This window comes from Xiphophorus maculatus, chromosome 3 (assembly GCF_002775205.1).
Source record: "Xiphophorus maculatus strain JP 163 A chromosome 3, X_maculatus-5.0-male, whole genome shotgun sequence".
Lineage (NCBI taxonomy): Eukaryota > Metazoa > Chordata > Actinopteri > Cyprinodontiformes > Poeciliidae > Xiphophorus > Xiphophorus maculatus.
In genome coordinates this window covers 21484142-21506771 of record NC_036445.1, presented here as the reverse complement: position 1 = coordinate 21506771, position 22630 = coordinate 21484142, and the positions used below count along the sequence as shown (strand labels likewise).

Sequence of the window (22630 nt, the reverse complement as noted above, 5' to 3'; positions counted from 1 at the left end):
TTCAAAGAAAAAAAAATGAAAACAAAAAGCCGTAATATGATGTGGTTTCTTCAGGTAGCATGTTTTCAGCTCAACAAACAGAAAACCAGTTTTCTCCAGCTCACCTCTAATTGCATGCATGGCTGCTTCTCCTGCTGTATCGACACGCTGAAAGTGCAAATGGAACCACATAATATTACTGTACGAGCTTTCTCTTCCTGTGTGGCTCTTAGCAAAACCTCCCTGTAGCTCAAACTGGGTGCATGACACTGTGCTTATTGCACATGACTGGTTTATGTGCAAGTCTCATACCTGTAGGCTGTGACAAATGACTCCCCACAATACGCTACTGTACGGACAATGTGGAGATTTGTAGATGTATAAAATGGGAAAAGCAATGGATAGATCATCACCCCATAGGTGCAAAATGGTGTATGTGAATTGGTGACCCAAAGCAGGGGCGCGTATAGGGGAGAAAAGTTATGACGATTCTAGCTACCTCCACAATTTATTTATTTATTTATTTTTTGTTCATAGAAATAAATAAAAGAGTTGTCAATTACCCTGTCAATTACAAAATTAATCATATTGTGTTTTCGAAGATTGTTTTTAGCAGTAAAAACTTTATGTTACCACTCCCAGACCAAAAAACACACATTAATATTTGCCCTGAACCCCCTGGATCTGAATGAAATGGTGCGTTCCTGCTTGGAGCGCTTGACGGTGACGGTGTTCAGCAGCAGTCAGTGGAAGAAAAGAACGACTGTGGCAGTTACTATTCAGATTTATTCGTATCCCAAATTGGGCAATTGATGTTGCAGCAAGTAACTTTAAAACTTTGCGAGCCCTCTTTGCGAGCAAAAATTAGACTAAATAATCTTTGCTGGCCCTATTTTTGTAGGTTTTCTGAATGGCAGGTAAATTTTAACTTATTATCCAAAATAGTCCCAAGATATTTATAGTTTTCTACTGTCTCCACTGTCTGACCTTTAATTACTGTTTGATTTGTGTTATGGGGTTTCTGTCTAAAATCAATGCACATGTCCTTTGTTTTCTGTACATTTAATAAAAGAAAAACTTTATCACACCAGTCAACAAATTCATCGACCACGGGGCCATGGGCATGTTCATCATCATGTAGAAGGCTAACTGTCACTGAGTCATCTGCAAATTTTAATATTAACCTATTATCATGCCGGCTGCGACAGTCGTCTGTGTTCAAAATGTAAAGAAGAGGGGAAAGGACATAGCCGTGAGGGGACCCGGTAGACAGGGACATCTCTCTGGACATGCGTCCATTCACTCTGACTTTCTGCGCTCTGAATGTTAAAAAAAACAAGAATCCAGCCCACCACATTAAAATCCAGATGAACGTTAAGAAGTTTATCAATCAAAATATGGGGCTGGATTGTGTTAAAAGACGATGAGAAGTCTACAAATAACAACTTAACATGGCTTTTGTTACTTTCAAGATGTTTAAAAACACAGTTTAGTAAAGTGGCATCCTCAACTCCCCGACCGGCCCTGTAGGCAAACTGTAAGGGATCCAATAAATGTTCAGTCTTGGTAAGAAGATATCTCTTAAGCAATTTTTCCAAAGATTTCCTGACAAGGGAAGTCAATGCAACAGGTCTAAAATCATTATGCTAAGAAAAATAATAAAGTAGGTTCTCAAAAAAAAAAAAAAAAATAGAGAGAGAAAAAGGTAAGAGTGTCAATTTGTAACCCAGTTTTTCTCCGAGAGGTGGGTAGACTGTGTGAGATTATCAACCATTTAGCATAGTTAGCTTAGCTTCAAACTACTGTTTGCCTGCTTTTCACTAGCATTTAAATAATTAAGGAAAAAATTACCAAAACATTGATATATTTAACCTGTCCTTTGTACCTTTTTAATCACACTTAACAGATGTCAGTCAGCAGCCGCTCTAACCCAAGTCCCTCCTGACCTGCCCTCTCCTAAGTGAAATTAAAGCTGCAGTGTCACTTTTATATAATTTTTTTTCACATATTTGTTAAAACGGTCGTTATGTTGTGACAGTATGGTATGAGAGATAATCTGTGAAAAATCTATTTCCTCTGCCTTCTCCCAGTGCTAGAAACAACCAGTCAGTGGCAGAAGAGTTTTAGTGCTGTCAATCACTATCTCATGTGGCTGCTCATCCTCCCTGCCCCTCACTCTGTGCTATGTTGCAGCTAGCATAGCCTGTTGTGAATGCTCAGTCTAGTTAGCATAGCTACCAATGAAAGCAGATAAAAAAAAATTCTGTAATATGTTGTTTTTCCACCATTAGCACATTTAGCAGTGAGTGAATGTGGTTGATTGACAGCGCTAAGACCCTCCTCCTGGTTCTGATTGGTTGTTTTGGTCGGAACGTTGCATTACTTTAGCCAGTAATAGTAGCTCAGGGAGGAGGGGGAGGAGATTGATTGTTTTCACAGATTATCTCGTAATCAGTCTCATCAGTTTGTCTCGTAACAAACTGTCACAAGATGGTGACAGCTTTAACAAAACTGACCAATTAAATTTTTTGTCAGGGGGCCCAAGATTCCTGGCAGCGCCCCTGACCCAAAGCCTGCATCTTCATATATTTCAGTTCTTAAAGTGAAACCGCAGTGGTCTGAAATTGGTACCAGAAGTTCAAAGCTTTTCTAAAAAAAAAATTATATCTCTCTAATAAAAAGCAATAAGATAAGTTAAACCCATTTTTTTCATTATCAAATTAATATTCCCTGTGAGTCTGAGTGAAAAGTGAAAGCTGTCACTTGCGCTATATTCAGTGCGCGATTACCTGAGATAAGAGCTTTTGAGAGCGTCACTTCCTTGTCTCTGGGACATGAAGTGTTTCAAATAGTTACAACCACCTACTGCATGGGTTTTGTCCCCGTCTCTGTTGTGCAGTTTGAGGTTGCTCGTGTTAATCTGTGCTTCTGCATGTACGCACAAGCGATTTCACCCAACTCCAATTAACAGTCATAGCGGGGAAAGGTAATTACAAAGCTAAGTGGGAGACGAGAAGGCACGCTGGGACGTGCTGCGTAGACGCACGCGTTCAACCAAACAAGCACTTCCACCTGCCACCAACTCCAAAAGATGCACAGACTCAAGGATCTATTAACCTACTTGTAATAAGTGTTTATTGAAATTTGTTTTTTTTTTAGATGGGAAGGTGCTGTAGAGCAATCAGACACAGAGACAAGAATTTGGATTTTTCAGCAAGGAATGCCTGGATTAAAAGGTAACAGCTATACAAGTTGAAACAAGGAAACATCAGCAATGATTTTGCTTTTCAGCCAGAAATGGCATTGACATCCTAAATCATCAGCAGTGGGGATGAACCAGAACCACAAACTATTATCTTTGCCAAACACAATCAACAGACACACCTACGTGATACCATCTTTTCCTTGAAAGTGACTCACAACTTGATTAACACGTTTACTTACCTTTTTCTTTTTAAAGTTTTGTTGGCTCTAGTGGCCTTTATTTGAAAGTAGTTCAACAGGACAGAGGGTAATGAGAGAAGGGGAAGACATGCAGCAAATGTCACCAGGCCAGGAATCGAACCTGCGACCACCGCCACGAGGACTAAGGCCTTCATACGTGGGTCGTGCTTTGCCCCTGCGCCACCATTTACTCAACTTTTATGAGACAGCAGGTTCTACAAATGTGCTTTGAGACATACTTGTATCACCGGTTAGTCTTTGTTTTATTTTTTTTATTTCCTCCGCTTGGGGACACAAATCCTGACGAACTAGGTCTACAACTGTTTAAATGTTTGTTCAAGTCCAGACATGTCTGAACTTTTTTGTCAAGAAAGCCCACATCTCACAAATTCATACGAAGTCGTGTTACCAAAAACCTGAACCTTTCCTCCCTTTTCCTGCCGTAGCGTTGCTATACATAATCAGGGTACTAATGAGTGATCAGGTGATGCAGTAAAGTTGTCCCACAATGCTTCTCGTGGGCCACATAAAGTTTTTCATCCACACGTGGAGAGCTATTTACATGAAGCAGGTGGCTGAGCATTAAAGACTGAAGGGTCCCGCAGCCGAACACGCTCGCGCAATCCCCCACACACGCGCGCAACGCTGTCTCGTTATCACGGCTCGCTGTTAATTTACGGTCCTAGATGGAACATTTGAAAATGATACACCTGACGCTCAACCACACATCATGGGGTGGGGGGAGAGAAGTGAAGCCTGACTAGCAGCTGTCTTGTAATTTGCAGTTCTGTCATTACTGCAGATTATAGCAAACAGAGAGACACCCAGACCTGTTAGACAACAGCAATTCCATATATTGCTGCAGCGCAGAGCAGGTGCAGCCAGGAAAAGAGACGGAAGACAGAGTTTTTCCCAGCTGTTGGTTTATGACTTATAATTAGTCTCATAACCATAGATGTCATTCAACAGCATATTGTCTTGGTTATGAGAGTGAGCTCGTCACCTTGTAGGAGTCGTTCTTGTTTGGCTGGATATTTTTTTCTCTCAATCATCCCAAGAGTGATGTTTCTGTTTTCTGTTTTGTTAAAAAAAAACATTTAAAATTAAAGGTCATTAGATAGCAAGTTAGACTGATGCACTGGTAAATATAGTATTCTGAAAGTATTCCGTTTTCTTTTCCATTTCCCTTGTTTTCTTTCTCTCCCCTTCCTGCTTCCTTCTTTCCTGCATTGGTCTTCCTTTGCACCATTCTTTCCTTTTTCTAAACCTTTGTGCTTTTTACCTTTAATTGCTCTTTAACATACTCCCCTATTCTTATATTCTTTATTCAATCTCTTGTTTCCTCTCTTTATCTTTCTTACCTTCCTTCAATGTTATCTCATTGTTTCTTTAATTCATTTATTTTTTTTTAATAATTAGCTATTTTGTTGATTTATTCCTTCTTCTTTTTCCTCTCATTTTTTCCCTATTGATCTGATTTTTTTTCCCCTATTCTAGATTATACTTTTCACTGTTCCTTTTGGATTTTTCTTTCTCTCTTCACTTCCCCCTTACAATTTTTACTTTCCTTAATTTCTTTGGACTTTTATTCTTTATTTTCACTATTTTTTCTTTCCCATTTCCCTTCCTACTTTCTTTTCTTCTTTACTTATAGTTTCTCCTTATTTTCTAGGCTCTGCATTTTCAGTCCTTCTGTATTGATTCCTTATTTCTGTCTTTTTATCCCATTTTTCTTTCATATTTCCATCTTTTTTCTCTAATTTTCAGTTTACCTTTTTCCTCATTTCCTCCCTTCTTTTCCCCGTGTCCCAATTTTACTACAGCGCCTATAAAATCAATATAAATCGAACCAAATACTTAAAAAAAACATGACACAAATGCAAATTCCATCATGTTATTTTCCTCTTATTCACGCCACTGTGAAGCTGCTGCTGCCACAGGAATGACAACCCTTGTTGGGATTCTGTCGCATCAAGCCAGCAGATTTGAATGCTAAACCCATTAGCCAAGCATCACTCACAGTCAGAGCTGGCGATGATAAATAACCCAACCAGAGAAATCTGATTAGGAGAGATGGAGGCAGAGGATCTGAAGGAATGAGTAACAGCAATGTTGCCGTTATCATGCCTCAGTCAGATTGGAAATCACACACCGAGGAAAAAACATGAAATGTTCATCCGCAGTGGCTTGTGTCGGCTGTTTTTCTTAAACATGGATTGGGACTCAAAATTGGGTCTTTGGTGAGCTGCAATTAAATGAAAGCTGAACTTTGTGTGCATGTTGCAGAGCCCTGATACTCCAGAGGCACGGATCTGCACAAGTAAAGAGGGCCATTTTTAAACCAAATGAAGTTTATGGGTCCCAGTGTTTGCTTAGAGGACAATCTTAGGTCAAGTGAATCATTTATACACTTACCAAATGTAATGCATGTCATACTATCTTATGCATATACATCCACTAAGAATGAATCACAAAGGGTCATACTTTTCATTTTTTAAAAACAGAAATATATGCAACCTCTGAGCAATATTTTACTATGCATAGTCTCTCTACATGGTGTAGTAACATTGGGTGCTTGTCTAGACAATTCGGACACCATGACACTGATTTGCATAGAAAAAAAATGTTAGAAGTCTTTAAAAAAAAACATTTTTAAAGTAACATCAGTCTAATAAGAGACCTTAGGGATATTAAGCCACAATGCTTAGAGTTACTAGACAGCAGGAGCAACTCAAAAACTCAAAAACTTTCCCATAGAGCAATGATAAGAATAGACTCTGGGAAAGGAGACTTGAGGATTCAGCTTCCTGGATGGAACAATTATAACATTACATTGTTTCATATCCTCAATACCAGAAAGTGTATTACAAATTTTCTTAAAAATGAACAAGGAACTACATTAACTAAATGGTATACTTATGCAAATGAAATGACATTGGGAAGTCATTTTTCAGCTGAAAAGTCATTTTTCAGATTAAATGGGTGCCAGTCACAGGTCTCCCATTTAATCTGATTTAGGATCACAAAGATCCCTATGAGGGATCTTTTACACGTTAGGAGGGTAGGGGAAAAAACCACACCTTAACGGAAAAAAATAAGCTTAATTGCATAACACTAAATTTGATTGAATTCATTCAAATAGCATCAGTTCACAATAAGTGATATCTCGGGGTGCTGTCGAGAAATAATACGCAAAATCCAGTTAAAATCATATTAAAAGCACTGACATTTAACTCTGTTCTCATACAGTTCAGCTAAATCAAATTACAAGCTAATCCAATTTAGGTTTAATATAGAAGTATTCATATAATGCTTGTTAATAAAAAGTTTTTAAGGCCCCATGAATTGTATGAAGTCTTCATCTCCACCTTCCTGAGCAAACACAGGAAGGCATCAAGAGTGAAGAGCAGAACTCCCTTTTAACAGGAAGGGACCTTCAGCAGAGGCAAACTCAGGAAGAGTGGTCCTCTCCCTCAACCGACGGGGGGCTGAGAGGACAGGAAAGAGATACAGACAGACAAAAGCACCAGACCGGGGATACCTGCAGCGGGAAACGGAAACAGAAGGCAAACACAGGGTTAAGCTGTGTTTGCCTACACTCGCTCATCACATGAACTGTGTCTATATTACCACTGAGGAAAGAGAGGTAGGAATATATCAGTAGATCATGGAATGTCCCATAGAAACCCACATTACTGGCAGCAAAGGCAAAGTGTTAGCTCAGGGTCACACAGTGTTTAAGGCATGGTCCTAAAAGTCCTAAAATTAGCCCTGCTGGAGGCTGCTCAAACAAGAGAGGAGGCTGATAACGCCTGGCTCTTCCTCTCATTTCACTAACTACGTACTTTATGACCCACAGGTAAACCTGTCCTTAGAAGAAAGGGTCATGTGGGGGAAATATGGAGCTGTGAGATTTTAAACATTTGATCCATCTTGATCATTAAGAGCTCCAGGTGTGGAGGGAGATTTAATTTGAATGTGGATCTTAGTAAGAGGGAATAGAAACAAGCTAAAATGGGAAGAATACAATATGATCTTCCTGCTGTGGTCAGTACTTTCATTTTGAATCTCAGCCTTTTGGATGATTACATACCTCACATAATTACTGTCCGATATGCAGAGAAGATGTTCTTAACTTTTGGTGGCATTGTGCAGGTGGAAAATTGAGTTTGTCTTATAAACTCATTTTATCAGGGAACATATATTGGTGAAAAAAAATAATTATTTACATTATTACGATACTGAAAAGGATGTACATGGTCTGACAGCATGTTCTTGCAAAAATGAGGTCAAAAACATAACAGACAGTGATTGCTAAGCTGATATAACATAGTTACAACAATAAAGAAATGGTCTTCCAAAAGTCACAAGCATGTGGGCTCATTCAGAGACACTAAAGAAAACAACCATTTATTAGTACTTTTACTGTAGAATGATCAATTACTCAACATGTCCCTTTCTCTTCTGTCAGAGAACAGAAATGAACAAAACCACAAAGACATAGTAAATGTTTGTCCATCAAAGATTAAAACTTCTCCCTTGCTTTGACATTACAGCATTAGCCACCAATTCATAGCAAAGGGTTTTATGTGAGCAGCTACTTAATCTGCTGTATATTAGATCACATTTCTTGTAACGTCTTGACTGTATGAGATACATTTAGACAAAGAGAAATTAAAATTATTATTCCATCCACTTACAGTTCACCAATTATCTTTGCACAGCATGAGAATGAGCATGCACAGCATGAGCATGTAAAATTAGACTGTGTGCGCTCCGTTTTTCAGACACACATTTTGACACGCTGCTGCAGCAGAACTGTTAGACTGCGATTGAATAGGTGTTTGCCCTAGCTTTGGTCAGTGAGACCACACAGATTCACTACTATTAGGGTGTTATCAAAGGTCACATTGGGCTGAAATTAATAATTTATCACCCTGTCCAAGATATTTTATCTTACACTAAATGGCACACTAAAAATAGAAACATATTTAACATTTTGATCCAACAGAGCAGAGGTAGTTTAGGCTGCAGCAAGAACAAATATCAGGAGATTCAATAGATTAAACATGAAATCATCACTGATAAGATTTTTTTTTTTTTTTAAGTTGAGCAATAGATGCACAAGCCCTCCAAAGCAATAAACCAGCCCCCTTTTCCCATTAATTATTAAAAGGAAATTCAATTTATGCTCACCACTTCACTTATGAGCCTGTATTGCCTCCTATGTCTACCCATGTTTAGGTTGCATAAGCATTCCACAAGACAAACAATTACACAAGCACACACACACACACACATTGATTGACCTTTACCACCGAGTGTTATTAATACATGCAGGTTGTATTAGGAAAGGTTAACGAGCAGTAAGGCCAACAGCGCTCACATGGAATACAAACAACCATCAGTAGAAGCTTAACCTTACGCAGCTGACGGAGAAAGAGGTCTTTCAGTTGTATTAATAAGGATGGAATTCCTTTTAGCCATTGGGGTGAGACGAAAACAGAGTTTACTAAGAATAAATTCTTAGACGGACACCTGCTTCAATATGCTGCACTCCTGCATTTGTCATGATTAATTTAGCAATGTGTACCTAAAAAAGGAATGAGAAACATGTTTACAGACGTAAATGAGATCATTCAAAAAATAATTATTATTCATGTGCTACTTAAGATGTGTCGTCTTCCTAATTATGTAATTCAACAACTCTGGATTTTGTTTCGCTACCTTTTTGCTGTTTTAAATGTAACACTGCACTGAAAGAGATACAAATGTCAAAACATACAATAAGAAAAACAATCTTTAAAAAAAATAGAATCAAACAATAAACCAAAGTCAGATAAACATTTAGTCATGTCAACAATCTGACAAGAAAAAAAGTATAGGGATCAGTCATAAGGTAGGAATTAAGTCAAAACAGGTGATAATATGAGTGATTTTATTTTGTTTGTATTTCCTTTTAAATCCTGTAAAGCACTTTGCATTGCATTGTTGCTGATAAATGTGCCATATAAATAAAATTACCTTTACAACAAGTCTAATCTGTGTAAAAAGGATATCAAAACTGAATCTACCAACCAAATTTATAGTCCAATAAGGAACATAAGATATAAGTATATATTTGTTTCCACACTAGACATACAACGGACTAAATATAATACTGTACCAGTCTAAATGAAATATGATCTCACTGAAATATGTAAATCTAGCACACACCTTTTACTGAATATAATGAATTACTGAAACTAAAGCTTAAGGTAATAAATGCAAGAGGGGGCCACATTAAAGCAAATAAAAGAAAAAAGTCCACCATTGATAAATTTCTTAGCAGGAAAAATGTGTACTTTTACAATACTGTTGCTATAGAATAAGAATAAACAACACTGGGATCCTTTAAAAGTGATTAGCAAAACAAAAACCCCAGATTTTTCAAAAATAATCCATGTTTTCTAAAAACGACTGTTCTGTAAAAATATTCCATTGTAACAGTAGTCCATTTGTTTTTGAGAAAACATAAGGGAATTAGATTGTTTTAGTTAACATTAATGGTGGAATATGTCTTAAGCAGCAAACCAGTGAGTAGAGTGTGCATGTTTACAAGAGGAACAAATCAACATAAATCCTTAAGGTTCACCAAAGTTCAAAGAAAAAGTTTATTTTTATGGAAGTGAGAAAAGATGAACCAGTGAGCCGGAGTCTGACAGCAGAGCCTCAAATGCAGATACAGGACTCCATATAGGAGAGATCTATTATGGCCAACTGAATCAAATGCATCTGTAAGATTAAGCAGGAGGGCAAATTGATTTAGGGGATTTCACTTAGAACCACATGAAACACTTAACAGATGTGACCTACGAGGACCTGAAAAGACACATCTGAAAGAAGAACAATTTCCCCCCCAAAAAATGTAGGGACCATTTTAACCTACATGGTCCTGATTCATGGTATTAATGACCAAATGTATCACTGCAGCTTTCATTTTGAACCTGTCACCATTTAACTAAGACCTACAAAACATGTAGTTCTTCCTTTTGAAAAGAATCAAGACACATGACTAGCACAACATATGGTGTAACACACTATGTTTTTTTTCCCTTGATAAATATAGCCAATGACAAACTGGGACTGGAATGCCGTTAAATTAAAGCATTCTCATATTTACTCATCGTTTTTTTCAACACTAATAAACTTGTAAGTTACGTGGCTTGTGGTAGTAAGAGCAGATTCATTGGAGTGCTAGTCATTTATATTAGAAACACATTACTAAAAGGTGAAATAAACTGCATGCAATGACTTAGTATTGTTATGTAAAGCAATTAGGGCATCCTGCACAGCCTGTATGTTTTTCCAGCACATTTGGACATGTGAATATTAAGCATAAATATGAATAAGACAACCAGTTAAAGTAACATTTTTTCCCTTTCAGAATTTCTGGTAAAATGTAACAGACAAGAGAAAAATCTGTCTGGTGAGGAATAAATCTCAGCCATCACATTTGTTCCCCCCTTAAAATGGACAGAGCCATATCACATCAGGTCCATATGATTAGCACCATTTTGCATTTTGACATTTTGAAGGAGGTTTATCCTTTTAAACACTGAACATTTAGCTTGGTGAGCTTCTGACTGCTAAAGAGAGATTGAAAACTATAGTGAGACAAAAATAACTGTCTGAGGCCTTTAGACAGAAAATTGTTGGGTAAAGGTTTTAAAGAGGTCTCAAAAGAATTTGAAATCAGCTATTCTACTGTGCTGAAAATAGTTTACAACTGGAAGACATTCAACGCAACTATCAACAAACCCATGTCTGGCCATTAAAAACAGGGTATAAAAGAAATCTCCACAACTGTAAAAAGTCATCATGAGACAAACAAGACTTTTCTATTGTTGTGAGGCTGCATATCTGCATAAACAGACACAAACGGCACATTCTCATTTTCTTGAGAAGTTTAAAAAGAAGAAACATTTATTAAAACGTGAAACCCAGACTAATGTTTTCCAAAGAGAACGAAGATAAATAGCACACCATCTGGAATAAGGCTCTTTGGAACGATGAGTCTAAAATTGAGTTATTTGAACATTTTAAACATTAATTATAGGTTTATTCAAACTAAAAGATTCATGATTTCTGGGGTATCCAGAATTTAAATACCAGCAGCCAGAGATGAAACTAAGCTCACCATTTTTCCAAGTCTTTACCATGGATAGAATATTAAAGCTAGTGTATTAACTGTTGATTTACTATAGAAGACGAAGGGTGGAGGGATCCATGTGCTTTTCTCTGAGCCCTACATTTCTCTTTAATGGCATTAGGTATGATTCATATCTACATGTACAAAATCTCCATCGATAACTGTAGCTCTTTAACCTTTTTGTCTATTGTCAAACATTTTTCTTACCTGAGCTTAATCACAGTCAGCTCACTTTTCCTGCACTTTCATCACAATTTACTGAAAAGTAATTAACCTTTTTTTTTTTACAACAAAAGCCCCAGAAGAGGATTTTCTAAATCCTTGTTAAAGTGTATAAAAAAAATAAAATAAATCAGTTTACTGTAAAACTGAAAATCAAACCGTTTTCTAAAGGGGTGCAAATGAGTTTTAAGTTGAAAGATTGTGAACACAGAAGATCCATGGAAACCAGAGAGCAAACTTATGTCAATAGAGGAAACTGTAGCCTGGAGGAACAAGCAATGGTTCTAAAGGAAAAGAAAGAAAAAAAAAAAACAATGTACACCAGAAAAGATTTGAAGCTGATCTCCTTTCTTTCTCACATGCCCAGAAAGTGTCCTGTAAGCGCATCGGAAATACTTTGAAATATGGCTCGTCTTTCCAGATCGCCCATGTGTGACGGCACGCTGTAACAGCGTTAGGAAACCGTTTGAACGTGTTAAGTCACAAAAATAAATGGATGAAGCAAATGACTCGGAACATGTTTTCTCTGTCTGCCCGCTCCCTGCGCTCTCTTTTAACGGGGTCAGTGTGACGACGGTGTCAGTGTCTGGACTCAACAACGGCATATTTGCATCAGTCAGTCAGTCAACTAGACCGTGAAGAGAAGGATTTCCCTGCTCAGCTGTGCCAGTGAGTCAGTGAAATATACTCTCATAAAAGCTTGCTGGACTGAGAGGGGGCCTGAGCACAACTTGAAACAATTTAATGGGCTCAGCTCCAGGCTTTTTCCTATTGGCAGGAAACATCCCATGAGGCTAATCCTTCACATAAAAATACTTAAAGAACCCACCTGCAGACTTGGCTCAGGCATTTTATAGGATAGCTTCTATAATACATCTAAGAATGGATGCATTAGTTTAGTTTTAGCTGCATCCAAGTAGTTAAATTCGTAGCATTTTTATTTTCTCAATTCTAATCATTTTCTGCCCTACTTAAAAAAGAAAACATTAGCAAACATTTGAGCTGTGCCATTACCAGTGTCACATTCTTTTTTCAAAGCTTTTCTGTGCATCAGTATTTGAGATTGTGCTCCATTAATTCTGCTGAGACACCAAGACAGGCCTGTGGTCTGCTGTATGGTTGGATAAGAGCTCTGCGGTGCAGGCAGCGTCATGCAGCCAAGTTGAACCTCTAATTAGGCCTGCCCATCCAAATTTGGAGGACTGTGGTGAAGAGAAAAAAACATGTCCAATAGCCTTGGGACGTCCCTAAACTTGAAAATTTGGCTGCAATTGCTACTTTGGGGCTTAATTAACTGAGTACACTGGCTTCTTGGGTCATATGAAAATAGCATGGAATGCTGAGACAAAACTGTGATGAGAGTGAGTCATGATTAATGCAAATCACACTGAGATTAAAACATTTTGTTCACGTTACTGGAATCCATCTTGGTCCTGTGTGTTAACTTTCTTCAGTAGAATCATATACAGAAATAATAAAAAATAATTAAGACCCCTCATATTTTCTGACTTTACTGTTCATAATTTCTTTGTGATTCACTAAAACAAAGTAGTCCATACGAGGAAGTGAAGAGGAAGGAAAGGACTATGTCAAGAAAATTACACTTTTACACTTTTGCAAAATACCTAAAGCTTTGGCAGATTGGCTACAAAGCATCTGTCAAGAACAATTAAAAGGTCTTGCCACAAATTCTCAAATAGACCTTGGCCAATGTTTTCACTGGGCTATTCCATGGCACTAAGATGCTTCAGTCGATACCATTCTGACGAAGCTCTGGATGTACGTTTACAATCACTGCTAAAGGGTTGGAACCCCCATCACAACCTCAAGTGTTTTACAACCTGCAACCAGCTTTTCTTTTCCAGACTTCCCCTGAAATTATCAGTTTACATCTTCCTATTACTACATCTTCCTATTACTCTTAACTTTCTGGTTCACGATGAAGAAAAAAAATGGCAAACACTTTCTCCATAGTTTGCAAAGTTTAATTTTGGGATCATCTGAACCAAAGTCTATATGTTTTCTATTTAGGGAAAGGGAGAGAATAAATACACATATATGCCAATATCATTTTAACAGTTAACACTCCTTTAATGCAGACATGCTTATTACCACCTAACTATGTCTTTTCTCAGACCCAACTTGGCATTCCTAGCAAACTGAACTGCTCAGCAGGAGTCACAGTGATTTTACTCACACAGAGAAAAGACACACAAACACATCTGATCAGCAATGCCACTAGCTGTTCAAAACGGACAGTTCTTCTGCCAACGCAACATGCTGTTGGCAAAGCGCTGTGAGAGGCTGCTAAACAGTCTTCTGTTCACTTCGCACTTCACACACAGTCTGCCGGACTCTGCGCCACTTACTCACCAAAAGCGCGTGCGAGTGATTTCTGTCACCGTCCACCAAACACAAAGTTTAAAGGAAACTAAGTGAAACTATAAGTGAATACTTCACAAAGACTTTGGTATGTTTAAAACTGATAAAAGATCTTTACATGTCGCTGCTCTCCAAAGTGCTATTACTACTATTAGTAGTAGTGTCAGTGTCCATGAAAGACATGAAAAACACACAACAATAAATGAATCTTTTACTGCAGTATTATAAATGTACAGTTAAAATATAAGAAAAACCCTGCCTTTAATTTGACATTCATTCAGGGGTCACATTGGTTTTGCTAAAACACAACTTTAGACACCTAAAATATTTTTCTAACAGTAAATGAAAATAAAACACATGTACATTCTGTATCTAATTATCTAATTTATTTATTTTTAGGTTAATTTGATTCTTGCTGAGCTTTTGCATGATAGCTGAGCAACAAATACAATGGGACATAAAGATCAATTTCTCTTTGTCACTTTTCAAACTAAGACAGTTAAGGGAATATGGCAGGTGTGTATATTCACTTGTTCAGGGACTTGAACTAAGACTTGGCTTTTCTCCAACAAACTCTCAGGATGGATCTGGTTTAAATTGAAAGCCGACTATTTCTGGAAAAGCACTTTGTGTTCACTCTTAAGTGAGGTTAAAGATTGGTGATGCTTTAGGCCTTTTTTTTCTTCCAAACTCCTAATAACCTTATTGGAGTCAATAGCTTCATGAACTGTAACAAACTATGCGGGACAATGACCAAAGTCTAAATTGCCATCAAAGTTTCCTGAAGAGAAATACTCTCATTATTTCATAATGCCATAAGTAGGAACTAAAACCTTTACACATTAAGTTTTCAATGAGCCAATAAGTAATAAAAAGTTTACTTTAAACATTTAGCAAAAGCAAACAAACACTCTTAGCAGTTTAAAATCCAGGAATGTATGGCAAGTGCTGGTGATCAGGATTGTTTGGGCAACACCCTGTGAAACAATTAGCTCTGTGGCAACACTAGCTGCAGCAACGTCTCAGAGGAAACAATATCCACAACAGTATAGTTTCAAAAGTTTGCTTCCTTACCAGCCACTTCTCTGGTACTTGCAAATGTTTCTCAGTTTTGCACAGATTCAGAGATGTTTAGTTCCCACATGTTAGGCTTCACAAGTGCACAGTGTTGCACGTCATCTTTCTCTTCCCCTGTCATCAAGTTATCACAGAATGGTTCCTACCCTCTTGCTCCCAAGCTTGACTTGATACTCATAATAATAAGGATGATAATAAATATTTCTGTGCAAGGTTATGTTAATTACTGTAAAACGTTTCACACGTTTTTAACAAGAGTGACAAAAATTGTGAGTTCAGATAACCTTCCTTTCCTGTTTCTCCTGTTCAGGATTAAATCTGCTGACACATATAGGCCTACACCTCTCCTCTGCTCTCTTCCCCTCATGTAGCACATGAACATATACCTTATGCATGAAAGTAACACCTGATATTTGCCATCTGATGTGTTTTCTGCCTGAAGTTGTGCAAGACGCAGGAAGTGTACACATCATATCTTAACAGAAAGAGATTTATTTTCACTCTTTCTTTGATGCGCACTCATGCAGGCAAACATGCATATATAATTTCAAAGCTCACATACATAAAAGAGAGTTAACTCAGCTTGCCAAGGGCAAAACATGAGGCATCAGTTTCACAGAGACAAACTGATGCCTGATCCTACACTGCCAAGCCCGGGTTTATTGCTTATTAAAGGTTCAGCAAGATGCATGCGATTTGTCTGTAATGCATTAATTTCTGTTTCATGTTGATGGCCAGTGCTTCCTAATATGTTCCTTTTTTATGTTTGGAAATGCATACAACACAATATATTTCAGGGGTCCTTAAATTCAAGCCTCGCGGTCCAGTGTCCAACAACCTTCACATGTGTCCCTGGTCCAACACTTATGAGTCAAATGGCTGAACTGCTGAACCCCTTAGTATGCAGTTATGATTTCCAGAGTCCTGCTAATGACCTTGTTATTTGACTCAGGTATGTTGAAGCAGAGACACATCCGAAAGTTGCAGGAAACTGGTACTTCTGAATCTGAACGGTTCTGCATTGTGTTTTACCCTGATGAAAAAAGGAGTAAAGATAAGAGGCATTCATACTTCAGAACACTTGCTGTCAGATTAATCACCAGTTTCATCAGAAATGATCATCTTTTGCACCATTGACTCATACCACCTAAAAAGAATTATGAAAAATACCAAATGAAACCCCAGAAAAAAAAGATTCCACAACAAAGGATGAAATAGTCACATCTGATAAACGTTTTTTTCTCCCCCATTAAATTACGTTAAAAGCCCAAACAGACAGCTTCAGATCTATTTGTGACCCTCAACACAAAGTTGTTTACAGGGTGAGCACATATCAGGAAATATACATAAATAACTGGCCAGTCTAACAGTTGTGATTAATGAAGCGAGAGTCACAGTTGACCTCTCTGATCTAAACCAAGGCCATATAGGACTGGAGCTAAAGAGCCCTGAGGCTGTGGGAATGTTTGAGTGAGTTAATAGATGACTAGGTGACTAAGAGGAGGTGTGTGTGTGTTTGTATGCCTGCGTTAGTGTGTATTTGTGTGTCTGAATATGCTTTTTTTTAATGTGTGCATATGTGTGTCTGTGAGCACAACATGCCCCGAGGCAGTGACAGACGGACTCTAAAGCATGTTACCCACACACCCGACTGCCTCGCTTAATAGTGCATGAGATAAGAACATTTGGACTTCAGAATGCATCCCCCCCCTACACCACCTTTCTCCCTGGAAAATTGGGTTTTATGACTCCCCAATCTCAAACAATGGCTCCAGTTGTTAGGAAACATTAAGAAACATTTTCAGTTTAAAAAAAAAAAACCTGAGAGAATTCCCATTGGGCTGAATGAAGATGTAATGCAAATGCTGACTCGTGAAGAAATTCACTAACACTGGATGGAGTCACATGTTATGCACTGAGCATATACTGTAAGGCAGCAAGCAAACAAATGAGCAGATATGTAAGCAAACAAATAAACATAAGCACAGGTGTACTGGGTGCAAAAAGACATAAACAATCTGATACAGTCACAACCATTACAAAACCCACTAGAAGCAGACATATACTGAATTGCCGATCACAATAAAGCATGTAATCAATTTATCAGATGCAGCATGTGTTTATCAGAAAATACAGCTTCATGTTCACAATGTACCCACCACACCACCCTAACTAAGCATGCATAGGTCTCATTACAACTTTTGTACAATAAGAAAGGAATGCATCTTCGTGTTGTCTGAGGAAGTCAGTGGTAATCCAAGTAGGTGAACCTTCTGAAGCAGCAAACTCTCACAGAGATCAAATAACTCCACGTCATTCTGGAAATCATCAAATGAGTCATAAGGACGCAGACAACAAGCTCTCTTTGTCGTTAGTTACAGAAACAGAGGGCAACAAGGTCTGACAAAGATTTAGTTCGTTAGATTTAGTTAATTTATGACCAAATAACAATAACAGTAGTGTTATGTGAGCATGGAGAGAAAATTGGATGAGTGAAAAGAACATAGAGTAGCTAAGAATCTGTGTGTTACCATGTAGCTAATAGGATTTTATGTGATTTCGAGGACTACCATGGTTCCTTGGAGAAGACTCTTAAAGTGGAAATGTGCCTAAATAGTCAGGGTCAGTCATGGTAAGGACTGGAAAAGAAAATGAGTAAAAAAGTAGTGATGATTAAATAAATCTTTTAAAAGACCTTGAGAACACCTGAATAAGTACTTATCAAGATTTATTTATGAGTTTGACTCCTTAGAAAATATAAACTATCTTAAAATAAAAAATTTACGTGGTTACTCACTTCCACTCCGTATTTACTGCATGTTTACTTCAGGATTATAAGTAGACTTAAAAAGAAAACAAAGGTGGATTATTTCTCTGACAGGCAATAATTTTTAAATTGGAAAATAAAGTGTTTTGAAAATGTAGGTAAGCTCTGTATGTCTTGATGAAGATCATCTGTGAGCAACAATTTAAAAATCTTAACCCAAATTCACAATTACATTCAAAACTTGAATATGCTTTGTTCTAAACCTTTGTAGCCTCATGTAGCCTGAGAGTAGCTATATGTATAATACAACACACATCGTATTATACATACAGGCCAAAATGTTCAAATGTGGTACTTTTTGACCTTTTGTCTGCTTTCCGTTTCCTCTCCATGACTTGTGGCAATAACCAAGCAATGCCTTTCTGTTCTGCACATCTTCCATATGAGCAAGATTTTTTAGAGGCATCAGAGTAAAGTGGGTAGAATACAGAACACTTTTTAGATTTAATTTGCAAACGTTGACCTCTCATCTTTTTCAATGTAAAAGCTTTCTGCTTTTACATTGAAGTTTCTGGTAGTACCGTGGCAAAATACAAAAAAATGTTCTGAACAGAAAGAGATAAGGAGCATAGTCAACCAGCTGGAAAGACAAGGGATCAAGAGAAAAAGAGAATAAGAAGGGAGAAAAAAAAGAAAGACAGGCATCCCGACTGTGACAGACGGGCAGCATTGGTGTGAGGAAACTTAGAATGCTAACTCTGAAAAACTGCGATCTGCTAAGAAAGAGACAAGCAGTGGGAGGCAAAAGAGAAGACAAAGTCAAAGTGTAACTGGAGGGGAGACAGGAAGAGGAAAAAGTAACAGGGAAGCAAGTGCAAGCAGGGTGTGTGAGTGAGAGCTAGGGATGATGAGAGAGGCGTACACCGAGACTGACGAAGACTGAATAACTCAGCATGGTTTCTCAGATTCTCGTCGAAGGACATAGTCCAAAAGTAAAAAGAAGTACTCCACATGACAAGGACAAGTTGTTTTTGCATTACACTCTCTTTAGCCTGCTCACTGAAACTGCAATAAACTAGCCTGTCAAAGTCAGCCACCAGCCTTCTGCTGTAAAAAAATAAAAAATAAAATAAAAAGACTGCACAGAGCCACCAACTTTGCTGGATTAATACTTGGTACAAGGACACTACAAAAGGAATGAATCTAACTGTCCCAGAACGTACAGTAGCTGGGTTTGATAAAACAGAGATGCCACTTTGTCGACAATTGAGATGAGTTTTTTTTTTCTTCTTTGCTTTCACAAGGTCTGCCGGAATATTTTTAGACTCCTTCAGTGCTCCAGGGACAGATGAATCAGCACAAAGTGACAGCATATCATCAGTTGCAGACAAACCTACATCTAAAAGTCTGGAACTGCACTTTCAAGAGTATGCAAATTGGTTCTTCAAGTTGTAGAAACATTTGAGCCAGGCATTGTTGTCTCTGTCAAATTTGCATTTCTGTCCACCATCGTTTCTGTCAGCATGAGGCAAAGTGAACTGGCGGTGAACTGTAGAGGAGGTAGCATCTCATTGTGTGCCTGTGGCTGATAGAGAAAATCTGTCAGGGAAAAGTAAAGGGCAACAGGGAAAGAAGGCAGAATTAATTATCTGTGGTTACAAAAAGATAGCATGCAGCACAGCAGAACAAGAAAAGGTTGTGAACGCCCGTTTACAAGTGTCCTTGTGTCTTGATGTTTTCAAGCCAAACATCTTTGTGTCTGAGTGGCCAGAGTTTACTGTGTCAGCAGCTCTCATTACCACACACACTGCTGAGGACATGAGAGAGCTTAGCGCGTGACCGGCGAAGCCATCTCTGTTCATCTGCATGCAAACAACAACACCTCAGAGACCAACAGACGCACAACAAACATCAACGGCCGCAGAACGAGAGGCTCCCGGATGAACACTGAGACACTGATATGCATGAAACACTTGTGCACTTGGGCATCTGCATACTGTCGAGGCTGCAAGTGGGTTATCAACCAAGCCCGACTGAAAAGGCGCCTAAATGGTCCCCGAGGATTAACGTAATGTGCAACAAGATTTAAGGGATTCAGGATTTAATTTTTGGCTGGTAGGCAGGTCTGATAGGTTGCTTTGTGGCTACTTACAGTGCTTTACAAATGTATTCCTATGCCTTGAATCATTTTTAGGTTGCCTCATGTTATATCAGCAACCTTGAAGATATTTTCTTAGGATTCTAAGTTATAGAACAAGACAGACCAACAACCATTGGCCTACTCGTTGTAAAATAGCTCAAGGTCAGTCAAATTATATAGGAAGTATCTGTGAAAATCAGTTGTCAAGTCTTGCAATAGATACTAAAATATGTTTTGATCTGGACCTTGACTAGGCCATTTGGACACATAAACAAAGGTTAGGTTTTGAATAAGTTTTCCTCTAAGGCTAAATGCCAAACTGTTTAATTTTGATCTCATCTGACAATAACACCTTCTTCCACATATTTGCTGTATACCCTAAATGGGTTGTGGCAAAATTTCAGTAATGGCATTTTCTGGCCATTCTTCCATAAAAGCCAGATTACAATTGATAGTTGCCATATCAACAGAGTTATGGAACTGGTAAGTTGTTGCTACTAAGTTTCCTCTTGGCTCCTTCTCTAAATAAGATAATTGATAATTAGCCGAGTGTTTATTGATATCCAACTATGAAGTTATAGCCTGTAACAGATATCTGCAAGCTAACACTACTTGCCAGTCAAACAGTGTCGGAAGACAGATTAATATATTATTAAAAGCATGATTCATACTTACTCAGCTCATTTCTCAGCTAAAAATAAAGCCTCAACCACAAAAGCTGAGAAGGAATCGGTTAGTGCATATCACTTAGGTTTCCATGGTCAGTCCTTATAAGAGAATGTGGTTTTAAGGTGGGATGTTGGGAACATCGCCACAGGCTGTATTCAAAACACTCTTAAGTGCTTGCAGAGCAAGTGTGTGTATATGTGTGTGGCATCATTTTCATCCTTGCTAGTGTCTCTCTCTCACACACGCACACACACACACACACATACTTGACTATGTTTGCCTCAGAATCTAATTTTACTAACCAAGGACACTTAAAAGTAGCTTGAATTCGACCTTGGTTTCAGCACTGGCCACACAGCACAGCATAAAATACCTAAGAGATGATGCATATTGATAAAATTTATAATAATTAGAGCAGGGCATAACATGGCCTTATTAAGCCACCCAACAAAGATGACCAAAACATATTTTCTGTATTAGATTCCTTTATATTGTCTCTACAAGCATTAACTTAAACCTGAAATGAGGATTTTTTTTAACCTTACACAAATGGGGCAATTTAGTATAAGTGACGGATGACACCTGGCAGAAACAACAAGCTAACTGTTGTGTGCGGTGCTGTGTTTTACAATAAATTGGCCATGTATCCACCTGAGTCTACACTCCAAGATGCATCCAACTTGGAAATGCATAACTACATTATTAGGGCAACATATTCCACCTATTTCTGGTCACTCAGCTTATGCCTCACTATGGAGTGGAAAATCATGTCAGTGCAGATGTCCTCATGTCAAATTACAGAAGGCTATCCAAGGTGTTAACTGCCTACAGAAAATGTAAAGTTTAACTTTCACCATTTATATGGGTCACTGAGACTTACATACTTACTTTACTTCCTATACTTGATATTTCTACCTACACATTATATTTTTAAATAAGGAGTCACTATTCCATTAGGCTCTTCAACATCATGCAGTATATTATCAGCAAAATGATTATGATAGCAGATATAGGCCTACTGTAACTTACAAGTCAATTATATGTGCTTATTGCAAGGGGTGCACCAACTGCAATTTTCTGTCTGATCGTCAATTACTGATCTTTAAAAAGCCTGACCTGCCGATTCCGATTGTGACTGACACTCTTTTTTTTTTTTTTTTGTCTGAAATGTCACTAAATAATATAGCAAGAAAGTCGCTGAGTTGGCAACAGTAGGGTGATTATTGCCACATGTTGTTAAACATGCAGGCGTGATCTGGTGGGTGGGACTATCAGTCAAACCTCTCTCACCAGAGAGCAGTGAGGTGGATAAGCCAACCAACAGAGGAAGCTTATTCTATCTGCTTGCATCCAACATCTCACAATCTCGCTGTTTGGATCAGGATCAATATTTTATGGTCATAGGTCAGAGTCAAGTTGGAGGTGAACCAGTAAACTTATAGAGTTATTTGTTTCACAAGGACACTTCAGACAAAAAATAATTCTTGTTTATATGTTGCTATTGTAATACAGGCGAACATCTAAAACTTTTTATGAACATCACTTCAAGGAAATAGTGAAAAAAACCAAGCACACAAACCCTTGCCCATCTGATACACTATAAGTCAGGTTGCTCTCGGACACTGTCTATATTTTAAACAAACGGCTGTTTGATCTGCCTGGAGGTTTATGAGGCAGCCAGGCAGTGATGTTACTTTGCCGACAGGAAGTGAATGTTTGGATGGTACCAAGCTCTGGATCATGACAGAATAATCAAATT

The 22630-nt window shown here is 38.1% G+C and overlaps 1 long non-coding RNA gene across 6 annotated transcripts in view; it reads right to left on the bottom strand.

The window, feature by feature from the left end:
* Nucleotides 1-22630, bottom strand: part of LOC111608197 — a 126181-nt gene that overhangs the window by 90514 nt on the left and 13037 nt on the right. Inside the window, exon 1 of one of the 6 annotated variants that reach the window (XR_002752592.1) lies at nt 15293-15369. The exons of the other annotated variants lie outside the window; for them this stretch is intronic. This is a non-coding gene — a long non-coding RNA (uncharacterized LOC111608197). Of the gene's footprint in view, nt 1-15292; nt 15370-22630 lie in introns of those variants that run through there. 6 annotated transcript variants of the gene reach the window in all.